This window comes from Meriones unguiculatus, chromosome X (genome assembly GCF_030254825.1).
Source record: "Meriones unguiculatus strain TT.TT164.6M chromosome X, Bangor_MerUng_6.1, whole genome shotgun sequence".
In the NCBI taxonomy this organism is placed as follows: Eukaryota; Metazoa; Chordata; class Mammalia; order Rodentia; family Muridae; genus Meriones; species Meriones unguiculatus.
Genome location: NC_083369.1, coordinates 134,116,468 through 134,136,996, shown reverse-complemented (window position 1 = coordinate 134,136,996; position 20,529 = coordinate 134,116,468). Strand labels below are relative to the sequence as shown.

Here is a 20,529-nt window from a genome sequence, read left to right as displayed (position 1 = left end):
GTACCTATGAAGTACATGGTACTGACCACACAGTAAATACTCAATGTGTATATTACACATAACCCTCTTTTTTTATTTTTTATTAGTTACATTTTATTAACTCTATCCCAGCTATATCTCATTCCCTCCCTCCCTCATCTCCTCCCTAACCCTTTCCAAGTCCACTGATTGGGGAGGACCTCCTCCCCTTTCATCTGACCCTGGTTTATCAGGTATCTTCAGGACTGGCTGCAAAGTCCTCCTCTGTGGCCTAGCAGGTCTGTTTCTTCCTGGTGGGGTGGGGAGGTCAAAGAGCCTACCATTGAGTTCCTGTCAGAAATAGTCCCTGTTCCCCTTACTATGGGAAACCAATTGGTTACTGAGCTACCACATACTCTCTTTTTAAAAAGCTGTAAAATGTCAAGACGAGGTCCAGGATATAAAACATCCACATATGTCCACTCTAGTTTCTAGATACCTAATGTCCACATGTAATTTATACCTAGGATAATTGGTGATGGAGTGCAGCCATTGTTTGTCCAGTTTTCAGAAAATAAATATTATTGAATATATTGAGTAGCCCTTCCAATTAGCTTAACTATAGTCCCAAGGGGAACTTGCATTCTAGGCAGGGACACAACACATGTGTACTGTGTTTATTAACAGTGTGTCTGTGCACTGCTAGAGGCATCTGTAAAAGCAGAAGAAGGAGCTTAGTGCAGGGCAGTGGGAATATTTGTCCATAGTAAACTATGCCCATTTTCAAAAAGGTTGGGAAAAGGGTAAGATTTAAAATAAAAAGAGAAGGATCAAGTCAGATATTTTGAAACAATATCCTCTACCACAGTAACTAATAATCAGAGTAATGTCAAAGTTGAAAAAGCAGTTGCTGGGTAGAGGTTGACATAAGGACTCCATTTTGATGCTGACAGGTTCAGGTGCATGCTTGTTTTTGTTAGCAACAAGCTTCCAAACTGAGAGCCTAGCAAGAGTTGCTTCAGAAGATCAAGGGATGATCTTATACAGGAAACACCATGGGATTTAACAGCTCCATATCATGAAGACAAAAAAAACAAGCATTAGAAATAACATTCTCTTGGAGATGTTTTCTACCATTTGGTGCAGAGACCAGTACACACTGCTTATACCACAGGGCTAATGCAGCTCAGTTGTGAGACTGCTTGACTGGCATGCATTAAGCCCTGGGTTCTGTATGTTCCAACATCCCATAAACAGGGTGTGTAGTGTGCACCTGTAATCCCAAGAGGTAAGGGTAGGAGGATCAAAGAGTTCAAGGTCATCCTCAGCTACACAGTAAGTGTGAAACCTTTGTCTCAAAGAACAAAAACAAAAGCAATAAATCTTACCACGTTGTGGACGCAGGTAGAGTATTTACAAGGCTATTATGGATTATTCCAGTGCTAATCAGAACCATGATAATTAGAATAACATTCCAAACCTTTCATATAGGCAAATTATGGACAGGCAGTAGAGAGGCAGGAATTCACATCAAGGAGTATAGGACCATCTACCCCTACTATTGCTGTGATGAAACACCATGACCAAAAGCAAGTTGAGAAGGAAAGGATTCATTTGGCTTATACAGTCCATCACTGAAGGAAGTTAGGTGAGGAAATCACATAGGTGGGTAACTGTGGGTAGGAGCTGATGCAGAGGCCATGAAGAATGCTGCTTACTGGTTTGCTCCCCATGACTTTCTCAGCCTGCTTTCTTGGGTTTTACTCGTAGGACAGCCCTGCTTGTTCTACAAACTCACAGAGATCCAGCTGCCTCTGCCTCCGGAGTTCTGTGATTAAAGACATGTGCCACCATGTCCAGCATCAACTTTCTTTTCTTTCTTTCTTTCTTTCTTTCTTTCTTTCTTTCTTTCTTTCTTTCTTTCTTTCTTTCTTTCCTTCCTTCCTTCCTTCCTTCCTTCCTTCCTTCATCTTTCTTTCCTTCTTTCTTTTTTTGAGTCCTTTTTTTTATTATCATTTATTACATTGTATCCCGGCTTGTGGCCCCCTCATCTCCTCCTAATCCCACCCTCCCACCTTCCCTCCCTGTTTCTGCTATGCCCCTCCCCTAGTACACTGATAGAAGAGGTCCTTCTCCCCTTCCATCTGACCCTAGCCTATCAGGTCTCATCAGGACTGGCTGCATTGTCTTCCTCTGTGGTCTGGCAAGGCTGCACCACCCAGGGTGAGGTAATAAGAGAGCCTGCCACTGAGTTCATGCCAGATAAAGTCCCTGCACCAACCTGCTTTCTTAAAGAACCCAGAACCACCATCCCATGGGCTGGGCCCTCCCACGTCAATCACTAATTAAGAAAATGTCCTGCAGACTTGAATATAGCACAATCTTACAGAGGCATTTTCCCAACCGAGGCCCCCTCTTCTAAAGCTTTTGTTAACATAAACTTAGTCAGCACAGCCTGGTTAAAAAACAATTATATTTAATTTTTTGGAGATTTGTGGGTGGGTGCCATGTAACTCAGTGAGACCTAATACTTGCTATGAATCAGAAGATGACCTTGAACTCCAGATGCTCTTGCCTTCATCTCCCTTACATCCAGATTAGTTTTCAACCCTGAGATTAGATAGATTTTTATGGCCTGGAACAGAGAGCCAAAAGTCTCTGTGTAAAGATGGGCTTTAGGACTTTAGTTCCAAGTGGAGAAGGTCCAAGGTGCTAAAAGCCACTTAGAGTTGCTCTGGCAAAACATTAAATTCTGTTGTCCTGAGGAGCAGGAAAGCTGGGGCTGATGCACAATCATTTAATCAGGAGGCAAAGACTAGGGGTCTCTGAGTTCCAGGCCAACCTACTCTATATTAGTGAGCTATTCTGGAGAATAGCTAGGACTATTTAGAGAGATCCTGTCTTAAAAAAAAAAAGGAAGATTATAAAAGGAAGTAGATAGAGCTGGAGAGAACTAGCCCTAGGCACTCAAGGGAAAAGCCCAGGTATAGGCCATTAACACAGATCTCAGCAATGGTGTGGTAGTACTTCCTAGTCTTAAGTACTTGTCCAGTTCCAATGGGGGACTTAATATAATGAAGGGAGAGATGATTCTGTACCCTCAACATATGCTGCATCATCACAAGAATATTTTTAAGTATGAAGGTTACTGGGTTGAAGTGGGAAAAGGAAACAGCAGAAGTCAAAGGCATGACTGGAAAGAGTGAAGAACAGCTACCTGCAGACCCCAGAAATGGATGATTAATTTCTAACTGAATTCAAAGGAGACAAGTAGTATTTGAACTAGAGCAGGTTTTCCATATTATACTATGTGAGCAACTGTGAAGTCTTTACGGAGACCTGAAGTGAGCAAACCCATTTTTCCCAAAGATCTGTTTGATGGCAGTTACAACAAAAAACACGATTCTACCCAAGAGCCTCTAGAAGAAATTTTCTTATGCCTTGATTTTAGCCCTGTGAGACTCAAGAAGTGTTAGATGGTCTATCTGTGGCTTGAGCCATTTCATTTGTGGTAATCTATCAGAGCTGCAACAGGAAACTGAGATGGGAAATATGTGATTGATTGGTGATTCTGTGCTGAGCACTTCAGGTACGCTACATGATTTAGTCCCACCACACCTCTGAAGGTCAATTCCTCATTGCCCAGAGAGAGAAATGGACTCAAAAGAAGTTTCCCAGTGCCAGCAAAGGAGGCCACATCAGGAGTGAAAATTGATCTGAGTTTTGGGTCTCCGAGCTCTTGCCTCTCTGCTAAGCTTTCTATCTGTAGATGGAGAGAAATATTTGAGTGAGCTCCAGCTCTTGGCTTGAGAGACTTGAGTCTCTTGTCTCCACTGCCTAGAGCTGTAGAGTGGTTAGATGCACTTACTGAAAACCTGAAAGAGAAGTCTGAGCTATCAACTGTGAGTCTATTTAAGATGGCTACAAAGGCTAAAAGGAAAGAGAGCCAGTGGTGTAACTTAAGACCCATTATTGGAAGGATATGGAACAGAAACTTCAAAACATTGTGTAAATTAAAACACGCACACACATGTGTATTGATATGAAATGTTCAAACTAGACAAATCCACTGAGAGTTGATGTTTGCCAGGAACTAGGAATTGTAGTAATACTTTTGCTAACAGAGTCCTGAGGCAGTGATGGAACCATGTGGTGGAATGAAGTGAATGTACTTGAGAGCTAAATAAACTAGGGTTTAGGGTGTACTTACATGAACTAATCCGTTCATAAGGACAAGGCCCTAAATATCATTAAGTTTCCAGTATCTCTTAATTCCTCATATCAATGATTAATTTCTAACTGAATTCAAAGGAGACAAGTAGTATTTGAACTAGAGCAGGTTTTCCATATTATACTATGTGAGCAACTGTGAAGTCTTTACAGAGACCTGAACTGAGCAAACCCATTTTTCCCAAAGATCTGTTTGATGGCAGTTACAACAATGAGAATCAATGGGACCTGAGCTGTGAAAGGGGCAGTGAAAGAGGAGACAGAAGATGTGAAAGATGGAGCAGAAGTGACAACTCCATCTTTCTACTTGTTCAGCCACTCAACCTTTTCAATCTGTCAACCAATCCATCAAAAATCCTGCTGGCTCTGCCAACGTCTCACCTCACATCCCTGCCTCCTTATCTGCCTTAGCTACTGTTTATTGTTGTCAAGACACCATGACCAAATACTTTTATAAAAAGAAGCATTTAACTGGGGGCTTGCTTACAGTTTCAGAGTGCTAGTCCACAATCATCATGGTGGGGAGCAAGGTAACAGGTAGATTAGCATGGTTCTGGAGATGTGACTGAGTTCACATCTGATCCACAAGCTGGAGAGAGAGAGAGAGAGAGAGAGAGAGAGAGCAACACTGGGCCTTATGTGAGCTTTTCAAACCTCAAAGCCTAAACTGAGTGGCATACCTCCTCCAACAAGGCTCCACCTCCTAATCATTCCCTAACTGGGTACCAAGCATTCAAACATTTGAGCCTAAGGGCCTTTGTGATTCAGACCTCCATATTACCCAAATACCACCATCTGTTTCAAATTAGGACTCATTCAATAGCTTCCTACCCACCCTTGCTTTCTTATAATCTCTTCTGCACACAACTCTCTGGTTTGGTTTCAATGTAAACTGTCACCTATTGGCTCGTATGTTTGAACCTCTGGTCCCTAGGTAGTGATGCTCTTTTAACATGTTGTGGTACATGTGGGAACTGAGACCAACCTACCGGAGGGTTTGGGTGCTCAGTTTGGGGTGCACTTGAAAGCTATACATATTTTCTGGCTCCAGCCCAAGCTCTCAGCTTCCTAGGCTAACTACCTTGTGGGGAGCTCTGGTATACCTTCCTGCCACCATGTTGCTTCTCTGCCATGCCTTTCCTATGTGATGGACTGTGACCCTTTAAAGCCATGAGCCAAGATAACCCTTTCCTTCCTTAAGTTGCTTACCTCAGGTGCAGATATTTTGGTCCCAGTTGTGAGAAAAGTTAACTAATAGACCCTCTAGGAATCCATATAAATCATTGCCTACACACCTCTACCATACCCAAATGTCACTTAGAGAGGCTAGGTAATGGGTAGTAAAGAGAAATTAGTTCTAGTGTTTTATAACACAATAGGTTGACTATGGCTCATAAAGGTTTATGATGCAGTTCAAAATAACTAGAGAAGTATGAAGACTTCCAGCCCCTACAAATTGATATGTATTTGGGAACATAGAAAGACTAATTAACCCAAATTAATCAGTACATATTTACACATGTGCTGAACTATCACACTATATCCCATAAACACTTACAAGCATTATGTGTCAAAAATAAAACATACTTTAAAAACCAAATTAAGATAGCTCAACAGGTGAAGGCATTAGCTTCATAGAAACAAGGACCCAAGCTCTATCTATGCCTGGAACCCATGTGAAAAGCTGGATATGTGGTGTGTAATCCCACTTCTATACCAACATCGGAGGGAGAAACAGGAGAATCACATGGAACTTAGTGGGCCAGCTAGCCTGGAATACGCAGTACAGCAGAAACAAGAGAGACCATGCCTTAACCAGGTGGAACAGCAAAAGCAATTCCTGAAAGTTTTCCTCTGACTACCACATATGTACCAAGGCATACACACAATTTTGTTTGTTTGGTTTGGTTTTTCGAGACATGGTGTGTGTGTGTGTGTGTGTGTGTGTGTGTGTGTGTGTGTCCCTGAATATTTTTTTAATAATTAAAACACATTTAAAATCACAAGTCTTTACCAACTTCTTAACCTCTGTGGAGAAATGGAAAGAGCAAGAGTCCAAGTACCCCACATTGGTCTTGAATTCACTATATAGCTAAGAATGACTTTCAACTTCTGATCCTCCTACCTCTGCCTCTCAAGTACTGGGATTACAGATGCTGAGGATGGAACTGGACTCCAGACCTTCATGTGTGCTAGTCATACCCTCTGCCAACTGAACTACATCCTATGCCTGACCATTTGACTCTTAAATTGCACACACGAATATCTTTCCACTTGTTTGACATTAACTTCTAGAGAATACAAAACCACAGACCCAGCTTTATTCCTACCTACCCCACCCCCATTGAAAAGACACCCATTTTGAAAGAAAGAATGGAAACCAAGAGCTCCTACTGAACTCATTATTAAGAGTGCCCTGAAACCGAGTAGGAGGCTCAGTGGACAGCAGCTACTAAGCATGGGGAGGGAAGAAACAGCTGGCACCTCCTTAGTGCTGTGAGCTGACTTCCAGTCCTTTTCCAAGCTGCCATACTGTGCTTTGGAGTAGATGAGTCACATGATTTTCTTTGGCCAACAAGATACAAATAGAAGTCATTATAAGCCTGAATACAATCTTCCTGTCTGTTCCCTTCCTTGGGTCCCAGAAACACCAGAACTAGATGATGTGAAGTCCAGGTTGGTGACCTCCATCAGGCTGTGAGTGAGGGCACAAAGAACTAAAACTGTGGGGTTTTCATGTGATTCCCACAAAGCAACATAGGTGCTCATGACTGCTGCATGGAAGGATCATGGAGTGGTTTTTGAAGAGGCCTCGTGTTAAATAAAAAGTCACAGCAGAGCGAGCCATTCTACTCACAGGACATAACTTATAGGATATCAACTAATGCAGACAGACTGCAGGTAATTCATAGACACCCTCTCTATTTGTGGCTAAGTGCTGAAAAGGAGGAAAGGTAGAAGTATATGTAACTTATTCTCTTACTTGTAGTGTCCTCTACTCCCTGTTATCTAGAACAGACATGTGTGGTGACTCATATACTTGCCTGGATTACATAGACCTGAATATAATTATTCTTGCAAACTCATTGAGAAGGAATGCAAATGCAGTCATGAGCATGCTATATGAAAAACATAAGTTAACCAGATTGTAATTTCCACAATGTCAGAATTATTAAATAACAATAAATCAACAAATTTCCAAGGTATGCTGATAGTGTTGACAGCAATAACCAAGTCGTCCTACTTTCCTTAACACTGGCCATTTTATTTCAATCTTAATTACACACGCATACACACACCAGGTGGTAATATGTCATGTCTGTGGGGTCACTGCCATCAGTGTTTGGTGTCTTCCTCTTTATAGTGTCCAGGTGACAATATTGCAACGTTTCTTCAGTCTGGTGTGTCAAATAAGTTCTTGGATCCTGATGTGATGTTAATATGCCCATGACTTCTTATAGTTCCAGTATACTTTGATAAATTATAGGATGGCACATTTTCTACTTTTAGGAGAAAATTATTTGTCAACCTGTGCCTTGTGGACGGTGTGGGGCAGGTGGTGTTTTATAGGTGTCCCCTGCAGTGCAGAGTCATTTTCAATCCTCACATGGAGTCCAAAGCTGCTTGTACAATGGTGTCTTTCAAGGTAAGGCACAGCCTGAAAACCCAGTCTTATACAATATTGAGTAACTTAGAGCAGGGCACACTGTGGTCTCAACAGCTATTACCATCCTCTCCAGTCAAGGAAAATGTGAAAGGTAAGAGGAGTGTGTGTAATGTATTCTTACTTAGCTGAGCATGTTGGTAAATACTTATGATGCCAGCAACTGGAAGGTGAAGGTATAGACTCAGAAGTTCAAGGGGATACATAGGGATTTATAGACTAACCTAACATGTATGACTGGAGGTAGGGAGAAGAAAAATGAACTAGGAACCTAGATGATGTTCAGGAGGCATCAAAAGTAACATAATTGGCTGGCAGGGTTGTGACCTGAAAACACAGCTTGGATACCCATGCTGAAAGCTACCTTGCCAAGGAGTCTGCTTTCTTCTGCTGCAGCAGTCATCCTGGGAGGTTAATGCATTGATTGCCTACTCCATTATCTAATCAGCTCACACATTGCCTGAGTTTATCACCAAGCAACCTCCTGGATTGTTTGGTTGTTGTTTTTTTTTTTAAAACAGGAAAATCACCATCCTGAAATGACTTAAAGAAAACTGCAGTCTCAACAACAGCTTGCTTTTGAAACCTATAAGCTAAACATGGGGCTCTTTGCATTCTTTCAGCCAAGCCCCTGAAGGTTTTTTCTTTCTTTTTCAGCCTGAATTTGTTTGAAATAAAGACATCCAAGAAGAGAAAATTAAAGCAATGACTCCAATGGAATATTTCTGAGACATACAATTAAGTAGAAAAAGCAATGTAGTAGAATATGTATAGAATAATGTCATTTGTCTAAGTGAAATCTAAAAATGCATATGAGACATATATACTTTCTCTGAAGGTATATATGAAATAAGGTTGAGCCAAGAGGTTAGGAGCAGGGGAGAGCAGGCCCCATGGGTACTGAACTGTATTTTTTTTTATATTACCTCTTATTGATTTATCTATTGTTATATGTGGTGTGTGTGTGCATTTGTGTGTGCATGTGTGCATATTTGTATTGTGTGGAGACTAGAGGACAACCTTCAGAATTCCATTCTCTCACTCCACCATGTGGGACTCAGGGATCGAACTCAAGTTGTTGGTCCTGGCAGCAAGCACTTTTGACCACTGAGCCATCTTGCTGAGGCTTCTGAACTTTAAAAGACAGGATGTACATCCCTGTTACTCTATTCTGTGTATATTTGAACCCTTCCCTCTATTATGAGCTCAGAGAAAATGGAAGGGCTTAAATTTGGGACTTGTCAGAAAGGCCAAAGCATGAAAGAAACACCACGAACCATATCTCTTTAGAAATTAATACTATGAGTCAAGAATATGGTTTTAGCACATAAGCATGAATTTTCAAATACTATTATTATTATTATACTAAGGGAATAAGTAGTCAAAACCTGTTTGCTTCTGTGTGACAGGATATTGGCCTGGTTTTGTGGTTGTGCCATTTAATACCAAATATGACACTCTCGTCTGTTTACTAGATGTGAATCTGTTCATGAAGATGGTGAAATATATGGCCACACATATAGTATCTGAATATTCTTCAATTCCACCTAGCATACAAAAATTTCCAGAATAACAAATCCACAGAGACAGAATGTAAAATGGTCATCATTACAAAGGCTGGAAGAATCAAAGGAAAGGGTGAAACAAGCGTTAAATTGTGTGATATTGTTAGTGAATGAGTGAGTAGGTGGGTTTGTCTATGACAGGGTCTCAGTTTATAACCAATTTTGGCTTCTAGGTAATCTTCCTGCCTCTTCCTGCCAAGTGGTGGGACTTCAGTTTTAAGCCATCACCCTGAGTTCAAAAGTTCCCTTTTGAAGTGATGGAAATGTTCTAGAATCAGTTGTGGTGATGAGAGTTGCAGGCCAGTAGTAGATATCATAATTAGTACCTATGAGGCCCTGGGTTGGATCCCCCAACAGCTCCATGGAAAAAAGCTGTACTGGTAGTTGTACAATCCTACCTATCACTGTGCTGAAACCATCAAATGTTACACCTTACTTAGGTGAGTTATGTAATATGCAGATTATATGTAAATAAATCTACTATTAAAATTATTAAAAATTAAACATGTTGGTGACATGTGCCTCTAATTCCAGCATAGGGAGATAGAGGCAGGAGGGTTAGAAGTTAAAGACTAACTTCTGACATCACAAGTTTAAGGCTGCAAGAGACCATGTCTCAGAAAACTTAAAAAAAAAAAAAAAAAAAAAAAAAAAAGGAAGATGACTCAGCCATGGAAGCAGGAAGACCTGAATTTGATCCTCCAGAACTCATGTAGAAAAGCTTAGCAAAGGAGCATGTGCTGTACTGAATAATAATGGCCCTCCTAGGCTCACATTTTAATCCTTGGTCAATTAGGGAGTGGCACTACTTGACAGAAATTGGGAGGTATGGATTTGCTAAAGTCAGTATGGCCTTGTTGGAGAAAGTATGTCACTGGGGGTGAGCATTGGGGTTTCAAATGTTCAAGCCAGGCCCAGTGTCTATCTTCCTGCTACCTGCAGGAAGATATAGAACTCTCAGCTACTTCTCCAACACCATGTCAGCCCATATGCTGCTATGCTCCCTGCCATGGCAACAATAAACTAAACCTCTGAAACTATAAGCCAGCCCCAATGAAATGTTATCCTTTATAAGGGTTACCATGGTAATAGTGTCTCTTCAGAGCCATAGAACATTGGATAAGGCACAATACAAATGTATAATACCAGCACTGGGGAAGTAGGGACAAGAAGTTCACTGAGGCTTGCTTGTATTTGAACTCCAGGTTCAGTGTGAGAGCTTGTCTCGAAAACTAAGGTGTAGAGTGACTGAAGAAGACACCCAACATCAAACTCAGGCCTACACACAGACACACAACTAAAAAATAAATCAAAAAGGGTAAGAACAACAAAAAAGCAAGAAGAAATTTTTATATTACTTCCTTAGATATGTAGGCTCTTCTGGAGAGGATGTGGAGAAAGGGGAAGCCTCCTCCATTGCTGGTGAGAATGTAAACTTGTACAAACACTTTGTAAATCAATCTGGCGCTTTCTCAGACAATCAGGATCCAGCTATATCACTCCTAAGCATATATCCAAAACATCCTCAAGTATACACCAAGGACATTTGCTTAACTATATCATAGCAGCTTTATTCAGAATAGCCAGAATCTGGAAACAACCCATATGTCCCTCGGTTGAGGAATGTATTCAGAAATTGTGCTACATTTACACAGTGGAATACTCAGCTATTAAAAACAAGGAAATCATGAAATTTGCAGGCAAATGGTGGGGACTAGAAAAGATCATCCTGAGTGAAGTAACCTAGAAGCAGAAAGACAAGCATGGTATATATTCACTCATAAGTGATATTAGCCTTATAATATAGGATAAACATACTAAAATTTGTACACCTAAAGAAGCAAAAAAAAAAAAAAAAAAAAAAAAAACCCTAGGGAGGATGCTCAATCCTCATTCAGACATTCAGAAGGACAAATGCAATAGAAATTGGAAGCAGAAGAAGACAGGGAACAGGACAGGAGCCTACCACAGATAGCCTCTGAAAGACTCTACTGATCAAGGTATCGAAGCAGAGGCTGAGACTCATAGCCAAACTTTGGATAGAGTGCAGGGAATCTTATTAAAGAAGGGGGAGATAGAAAGACCTGGAGGGCACAGGAGCTCCAAAAGGAGACCATCAGAACAAAACCAAACCAAAACAAAACAAAAACTGAGCCCTGGGGGCACTGCAGAGAATGATACCTCAACCAAGGACAATGTATGGAGACGACCTAAAACCTGGTCTATAGAGTATAATAGCCTATAAACTCAGTCTCCAAGTAGGGTCCCTAGGAAGGAGAGCAGGGGCTTTTTCTGGCATGAACTCAGTGACAGGCTCTCTGATCACCTCCCCCTGTGGGGTCCAGTTTTGCCAGGCCACAGAGAAAGATAATGCAACCAGTCCTTATGAAACCTGATAGGCTAGGGTCAAATCAAAGGGGAGGAGGACCTCCCCTCTCAGTGAATTAGGGAAGGGTCATAGTGGGAGAAGAGGGAAGAAGAGTGGGATTGGGAGGAGACGAGGGAGGGACCACAGGATACAAATCAAATAAATTGTAATAAATGATAATAATAAAAAAGGAAAAAATAGACTCTTTGAATATTTAAAATCTTTCTCAATGGTCCTGCTGAACAGGCTATTAATAGCCTCTCTGCCCTGTGTTAGAGTACCTTTCCTTTGGTACTTGAACTTGAACTCTCAACCTGCTCTTACCCAGAATATAGTAACTACATTCATCCAAGAGTTTCTTTTTTAAAAAGGTGTGTGTGGGGTGTGTGTGTGTGTGTGTGTGTGTGTGTGTGTGTGTGTGTGCATCATGTGTGACTGGTGCCCACAGAGGACAGAAGAAGGCCCTGGAAACTGGAGTTCCAGACAGTTATAAGCTATCATGAGGGTTCCGGGAATGAACCCCAGTTCTCTGAAAGAGCAACCAGTGCTCTTAACTACTAAGCCATCTCTCCAGAACCAACCAAGAGTTTATATAACCGAGTTTGTATCTGTTAGCTTTCCATCACTAGACCAAATACCTAAAATAATCCATTTAAAGGAGGAAGGTCTGTGTAGCTTTCAGATATTTCAGTCTACATAGTCACTTTGCCCCATGACCAACATGTAGAAGGCACAGTGACTACCTTCTGACTTGATGGTCCCTATTATATAAAATTCTTCTTCCATTGGAGTAGATGTCACATTTGATCTTAACTAGAAGGCTAAGAATCAATCAGAGTGAAAAACAGTTTTGTTTTGTTTTGTTCTGTTTTAAACTGGCTACAGGGACAGACTGCATTTCTCATTTTACCTTGTTGTGGCCATGTCCTAGCCAATGAGACAAAAAGCTACCATAGCTGTTGCCAGGCATCTTTGAAAGAAAACAGCACATACACACTGAAGTTTTGTTCTTCATCTCTTCCTTCTGTTGCCCCAAATCCTTATATAGTGGTTCGACTCCAGACCATGATTTTCAACCAAAGGTGAGACATATTGCCCTGAGAACCCTCGAGCAATGAAATGAAAGGAGTCTGTGTCCTCAGGACTGAAAGTAGCATAAGAGTTTTATTGATTCTGAGTCACTCTGTCCTGACTTTTTTCATGAGAGGAAATTTCATTTCCTTGAGCTACTATGATTTGGAGTCTGGAGTCTGTTACCTGCAGCTGTCCCTAATCAATTTTGATCATCTGTCAACAACTGTGAAAAAAAAATCTACGAAGATTGTGAAGATCTATTAAAAATGAAGGGAAGTGAGTTGGGTATCAGTCTGGAAGGATCATGAACTCAACACTAAGAGGGCCTTTGTAAGGAGATCCTGTCTCAAAATGTAAAAGATGGCTCAGTAGACAAAGCACTTCCTGCATAAAGACCTGAGTTCAGAGTCACATAAAGCCAGACATGTTAGCACACATCTTTAATCCCACTGCTCCTATGATAAGATTTGAGGGCAGGGACAAGACAATCCCTAGAAGCTCATAGGCCAGTGAGCCTGGTATACACCACGGTAGACAAGAGACCCTGTCTCCAACAAAGATGGAAGGCAAGGACCAACATCCAAGATTGTCCTCTGACCTTCACACATGTACTGTGGCACATGTACTGGGTTTATCCACATGAACCCAGAGAGAGAGATTGAAAGAAAAAAGATGAAGGGAAGCTGAAACCACAGCAGACTGTGCCCATCATTGACTCCCAACTCACATCTCCTGCCCACCTGTGCCACAATTATAGTAACTTGCTCTTTCCAACTTTTCATTTCTCTACAAGTAGTTAATTTCCTTTCTATATTTGCTTAGGACCATTTCCTATGCTATTTCAAGGGTCTTTTTTTTTTCCTTTGAAGTACAGTAGAAATAGAACTGGTTGCCAAATAGAAACAACACAAGTAGCAGAGAATCTCATTATGCATGAACCTCATTATACAGGAGTGAAATGCAAAGGGCATAAGAAGCAAGTTTCTGAAAGGAAGCCATAAAAGGCATTGCTGCTCTCTCTTCTGTCTCTCCCTTCCACTTTCCCTGGGGTATGTGGCACTCGCTGCACATGATTCTTTTTATGGTAGACATGCACATATGTCATTTCTGTCTTAGAAGATACTGTGTCTCTCTAGATCACAAAAGACCCTTGTTGCCCAAATTATGAAAAGAATATTAATCCATCATGCACATTTGTCAGCACATAGTTCTTTTATGTCATATTTCCATGGTGGAAAACGTGCTTTTTTTGTCCTAGCTGGAAAAGTAGAACTATGGCATGATATTTTATATTTGGTCTTGTTTCTTGTAAGGAAACAAAATATACTGAGTAAATATAGCCATAAAATAGTATTCTAAGCAAGAGGGATAAGGAAATTGAGAGGGGACAAAATAGGACAATGGGATAAATAAATGAAATTAAAATATATTATGTATATGTATGAATATGTCATGATGAAACTCACTATTGTGTATCATTAATATATGCCATTTTCACAGAAACACTGAAAATGTATCATTCCACAAACTAAGCATTAATGGACCCTCTTTCTCTCTCTATCTCTCTCTCTGTCTCTCTGTCTCTCTCTCTCTCTCTCTCTCTCTCTCACACACACACACACACACACACACACAGAGAGAGAGAGAGAGAGAGAGAGAGAGAGAGAGAGAGAGAGAGAGATTATGTTAAAAACCTAAGAAAGAAATGAAGGTATTCTAAAGACACTCTTGGCTTTTTGTTCCACATTGCCGGTGTGGTAGTTGCCATGTCTTCCACAGAATCATGGCTGTCCTCTGACATTTGATGAAGCTCAAGATCACCAAACAGAATGGCAAGAAGTTTGTCTGACTCTAATTAAACAGATACAGCAAAATTAATTGAAACAGGCAGAAACCCAGAAGTATTGAGGATGTGACTCATTCACTAAGCCCTGGGTTGCACTTCCCAGCACCACATAAACCAGTTGTAGTGATGCATGCCTTTAAATCCAGCACTCTGGAAGTAGAGGCAAGAGGGTCAAAAGATCAAGGACATTCTCAGCTACACATTAATTTTGAAGCCAATCTTGGCTACATGAAATCTTGTGTCAAAAAAACACATGCACACACACACACACACACACACAAGTTCAAATGGACATTCTGTTTCTGGGGGATGTGTTTGTGTGTGTTCTGGGGGTTGTGTCCACCCTGTAAGCTCTTCTCTCTTTCTCAGTATCAGAACATTGGGGTTATTCATACTAACAATGTGATCAGCTGTAAAGCTACTTTTCCTTGCCTCCCTTGCAGCTAATTATGGTCATGGCATCAGTATTTTGCTAGCAAAATCCAAGCAAAACTATTGTGCAAAACTTCTTGGGCCACTTAAAGCAAGTTTAATCAATAAAAACTTTCTTTTTCATACTTTCTTCCTTATACCTGATTACTATTTTGGTATTCTGGTATAATCTCTGGTGCTCCAGATGCCATCTTGAATCATGAGGCATCTTGAAAATGGAAGCATTTTCCAAGAAGATAAAGAAGAAAAGTACAAGGGTTTGTGTCACTGGTGAACATGGAGCTGAAGCCACCATAGCAGTTCTGGAGCCCCATCTCTAGAATTATCTTTTGTGATGGAGGAAAAACAGGAGAAACAACAATAACAGCAACAACAACAAAACCTTCTGTCACTTTTAAACCACCTTTATTTAGTATTTTTCTTATGGAGAGTCACATGCCTTAGGTCATGTGATAACCAAGGAGTACATTCTTAATGCTAACCCAGCCCCCTCAGACTATAGTGTCTTTAGGGCAAATCACCTTCGTGTGTTTTAATTGGGGAGCAGGGATGTCATTTCATTAGGAGATGATGATAACCTCATGTGACCAACCTGTACTTCAGTCAGTTCTTCATTTTTTAAATTTTGAGTCTAGCTTCAAATCTCTACAAAGCTTTGTTTTTTTTGTTGTTTTTTTTGTTTTGTTTTGTTTTTTGTTTTGTTTTTTGTTTTTTTTTTTCCTTCAGGAAGGTAAAATGACTAGTAAATATAGTAAATAAGATACCTTCATAATTGAAACATAGTCCCAACATCATTTTGGGGTGCTGTTTAATCTGGATTTGGACTGCCAAAATAAGGATAACACATGTGACTCATAGAAATAACTGAGAACTATAAAATGACTTTTAAATGAGAGGTAAAATTTTCCCTGTTCAAATGTGGGCCCAAGGCCTATCACCCAGTGGTAGCATTATGAGTCTTTCCAAAAAGTCCATTTGGGTTCACAATAATATCTTCATCAATGTACAGTAATATGTATTGACATCCATTTAATCACAAATGAAAGTGTATTGCTGGGCTGCTTTGTACTCACTGTATCTTATCAGCTACTACATGAGTACAGATAAGTTATTATAGGTCACATCAAATAGCTGTAGGGTATTGCATTGTATGGATGCACAACAGTTTTATTAAACAGCATTTTCTTATTACTGGACAATTCTGTTTTTGCTTGATTTGTCAAGCTGAAGCTTAAAATGCGGGCCTCATGCATGCTAGATCAGAATTCTACCACTGGGCAATGGCTAGAAATCTGGTTTTTCTTGTCTTTCATTCTCTTTTTTCATTTTTGGTTCTTTTTTCTTTGTGTCTTTCTTTCTTTCTTGTTATTCAACAGCCCTTTATTTTATGTTAGGGGCACATAGGTCACAGCATGTATGTGGACATCAGAGTCTCCTCTCAGCATCTGGGTCCTAGAGTTTGAACTCAGGTCCTGCATGAGTCTTGACAATAAGTACCTGTACCCACTGAGCCATCCCTCCATCCCACAGCTGGGATTTTCTATTGCAAACAATTCTATCAATGTACATCCTTAGACAGAAAGCTTAGCGTGTAGTTATGGTTGTGCCTTTACCCACTAAGCAAAAATGACCTCTCTATATATAGATTTATCCATCCAGTTTTAATAAATACAAAAGTGAATAAGCAAGCACACACACCCACACACACACACTCACACACACCCCTCATTTTGCTGCTAAAAAACAAAAGTGCCTTAGGGGGATGATGAGTTGATTCAATGGATAAATGTGCATGTGCCTAGCAACGAGCATTCAATACCCGTTTGGTTTTTTGTTTTGTTTTTATTTTTGTTTGGTTTTGATTTTGCAAGACAGGGTTTCCCTGTGTAGCCTTGACTGTCCTGGACTCACTTTGTAGACCAGGCTGGCATCGAACTCACAGTGATAAAGTAGAAGAGCTTTACCCTTTCACCTCTTTCACATGCACTTTGGCACACCCAATAAAAATTATAATAATCATAATAATTATAATAATAAATGCTGAGTGCTGGGATGGCAAGTGTGTGCCAGCTCAACCAGGTGAGACTCTGTCTCAAAAAGATCCCAGCACTTGGAGAGGCAGAGGCAGGTAGATCTCTCAGAGTTCAAGATCAGCCTGGTCTACAAAATGAATCCAGGACAGCCAAGGCTATACAGAAAAACCTTGTCTCAAAAACAAACAAAAGATCCAGGGGTTTGGGTGTATGCTTTTAATCTTAGCAAGTGAGAGACAGAAGCAGGCATAGTTCTGTGAGTTCAAGGTCAACCTCGTCTACATAGAGAGTTTAAGGCCAGCCAAAATGACGTAGTAAGAAACCCTACCCTGGCAATGGGCAAAGAGATACCTTGTTGGTGGTATTGTTCTTATATCAGTCAAGGGAAGAGCAGATGGCAGTCCTTTGTTCATCCTAGTTTGATGCCTGGCATAATGGACAAAGCTGCCTTATAACTAGGACTCATAAAAATCAAATGAAATCAAGTCTAGACAGCTCATCGCAGGAGGTAGAAGCCAGAGAGAGAGACCTGCAGACCGCCATGCCACTCACAGACCTGCCCTCCAGTGCCTAGCACAGGGCATCCATAGATACTGCCTTGCTGGCGCACCAGGTAGCACAGAGAGGAGACAACTTGTGAGCATTTGATGATCAGATGGGATAGAAAGAGAAGAGAAGCAGCTTGAGCATTATGAAGAGAGATGGAACTAGAGAGTCTAGGGTGGAGAAGAGTAGCCTGTTATGAGTACCAAGCCCCACCACGTGGGGCTATGGTGAGATCACAGCCCAAACTGCCTAGAGGGCCATGTTTGAGTCTGTGGCTACTCAGCAACAGGTTCAGTTTTGATGCCCATGGCTCATATTACAACTAGAAAACATGGGGATATCCTTGGGGCAGCTGCCAGAATAATGGGGATGTCCAGGGTCTATGCATGACTGGCCCTGCCCCTCAGTGGATGTGGGGCTCTGGACAGCTGGCCACATCTCTTACCAGTGGCAGCACTAGGCGAGAGTGGACCCTGCATCTTGCCCAGGAAACACAGTGGGGCTGCCCTTGGTGGCAGGGATATGGGTGAGCTAGCCCTGAGGGCATGAGTGTGAGAGATCTGACCCTGCCACTCAACTGCCATGGGGTAGCACAGGCACAGAGGTGATGCCCTCCACACACCTCCCACAGTAAGGAAAGCTGCCCACAGTCATGAGCTCAGGAGACTTAGCCCTGTCCCTCACCAGCTGCAGCATTCAAGAGACCAGGCCCTGCACTTCACCTGAACAGCACAGAAGAGCTGAACCTGGTGGCACAAGCACAGGTGAGCCAGCTTCAAGGGTGAGAGTGTAGGAGAGCTGGCTCCACCACTCATCTGGCCATGAGGTAGCATGGGTATGGGGGTGATACCCTCTTCCTTCCCTCTTTACCACCTGCAGTAGTCAGGAAAGCTGGCCCTGGGGGGCAGGAGAACAGGAGAGATAACCTTACCCCCTCCAATGGCTGTAGTACTCAGGAGAGTGGTCTCTGCATCTCCCCTGGTCAACACAGTGGAGCTGACACTGGTCGTGCAGGCACAGGAAAGCCAGTCCCCCACAGGCTGCAGTACTTGGGAGAGTGGGCCCCATACCTTGACTGAGCAGCACAGTGGAGCTGGCTTTGGAAGCATGGGTGCACTGTGGATGACCAGCCCCAAGGGCTTGAGAGCAAGAGAGCAACCCTCCTACTGATAGCAGTATTGGGTAGCCTAGCTGGAGCAATACTGATGAGCTCACTGATGGTGGTGTGGAAAAGGGAAAGCCAGCATGCTAATCAGCTCAGCTACCGCCCAGGCCCAGATCCAGGCTCTGAATTGTCCCACCCCAAAATCTTTATCATCTGCAAGTGGCTGGGACATGTGAAAGGGGTGATACTGCTGTCCCAAAGCTGCAGGATCACCGTGACAAAGGGCAACAACAAGATAACTGGGAAGAGTTCCGAAGAGGATCCAATACTGATAGTGTCACAAAATCCAGAGATCTAGAACCAGACCAGTGACTCATTGCAATGAACATTTGCAAGTGAAAATGTGTGGAGAGTAGGATATTCTGTAAAGCACACTGTGACATACTATAGCTTCCAAAATAAGATGTTTTCTATGCTTTTTGTGGTGTGTGTGTGTGTGTGTGTGTGTGTGTGTGTGTGTGTGTGTGTTGGGGGGGTTGCAAGTGCAAACGGTGGATATGAGGGGACAGGGAGATGAGCAAGACTAGGGTGCATAATGTGAAACTCGCAAGAGTCAAAAAGTTTCTTTTTTTAAATGACAAAGTAAGACCCTGTGTTTAAAGAAATAAAAAGCCATTGGATGTTGGTCCTTGCCTTTCTCCTTGCTTGAGATGGAGTCTCTTGTTTGTCCCTGTGAATGCCAGGCTAGCTGGCCTGTTGGCTGCTGGGGATTCTCCTGCCTCTGGTTCCCATCTCACAGTGAGTTCAAATGCTGGGATTTACAGACATTCACAACCAGATCCAGCCTTTTACTTCAGTTATAGAGGTTAGAACTCAGGTCCTCATGCTTGCCCAACAAGCACTTTACGTACTAAGTCATCTCCCCTACCCTATATATTGAATCTACCTTGTGACTATATAAATTCCAACTCAACCATCCCACTAAATTCTTTTTTTTTTTTTTTTTTTTTTTTTGCTTGAAAATGTTTTATTTTATTTTTTTCAATGCAGTTTATTCAGGAACATTGAACAATCCTCGGACCCCGGGGAAAGCCAGCCCACAGCTTAAATAGCCTCTGGGTAGCCAACCCAGGCGTGCCACGGGGGCAATGCAGATAGGTCCACATACATGGAAGCAAGCCAGATCCTCGGCCTTAGCCAAATAAATTCTTATTCTTGAAAATTCTTTGCACTTTTTTGCTGTTGTAAATAATGCTTTGATGTTTATAAATAATGCTTTGGTGAAGGTTTTATGCATAAATTTTAGTCTGCTTTTCAGATTCATTTGCCTGAGGACAGAATGCAGAGATGGAATTAGCAAGTCAAATAGAGAACTTGTTTTAGGCTTTTGATAGTCACTACCAAATTGCTCTCCAAAAGGTTATACCTACATAAATTCCCCAGGTTTATGAAAGTCATATACAACCTTAAAGGGGAAAAAAGCTCTTGATTAGCATCATCATCTTTTTTTTTAAAAGGGGGTATCTTTTTATACTAAGACAGTGTTAGAATTTCTCACATCATATGCACAGCAGAGAGTGAAAACTAAGATTTTGCGTATGAAAGAGTCATTAGAGCCTTTAGAGAAAAGCTTCAGTTAAATTGTGATGCAGCTTGCAGATCATATGAAAGCAAGTGTGCTTTGTAGGCATGGAAGGAGTCATGACTA

General features: G+C 41.6%; 1 non-coding gene across 1 annotated transcript; it reads left to right on the top strand.

Moving 5' to 3' along the window:
* Positions 1 to 17,495: 17,495 nt before the first annotated feature.
* Positions 17,496 to 17,638, top strand: LOC132650216 (small nucleolar RNA SNORA48). Its single transcript, XR_009588599.1, has one exon. It is a non-coding gene; the product is annotated as a small nucleolar RNA SNORA48 (small nucleolar RNA).
* Positions 17,639 to 20,529: the final 2,891 nt, after the last annotated feature.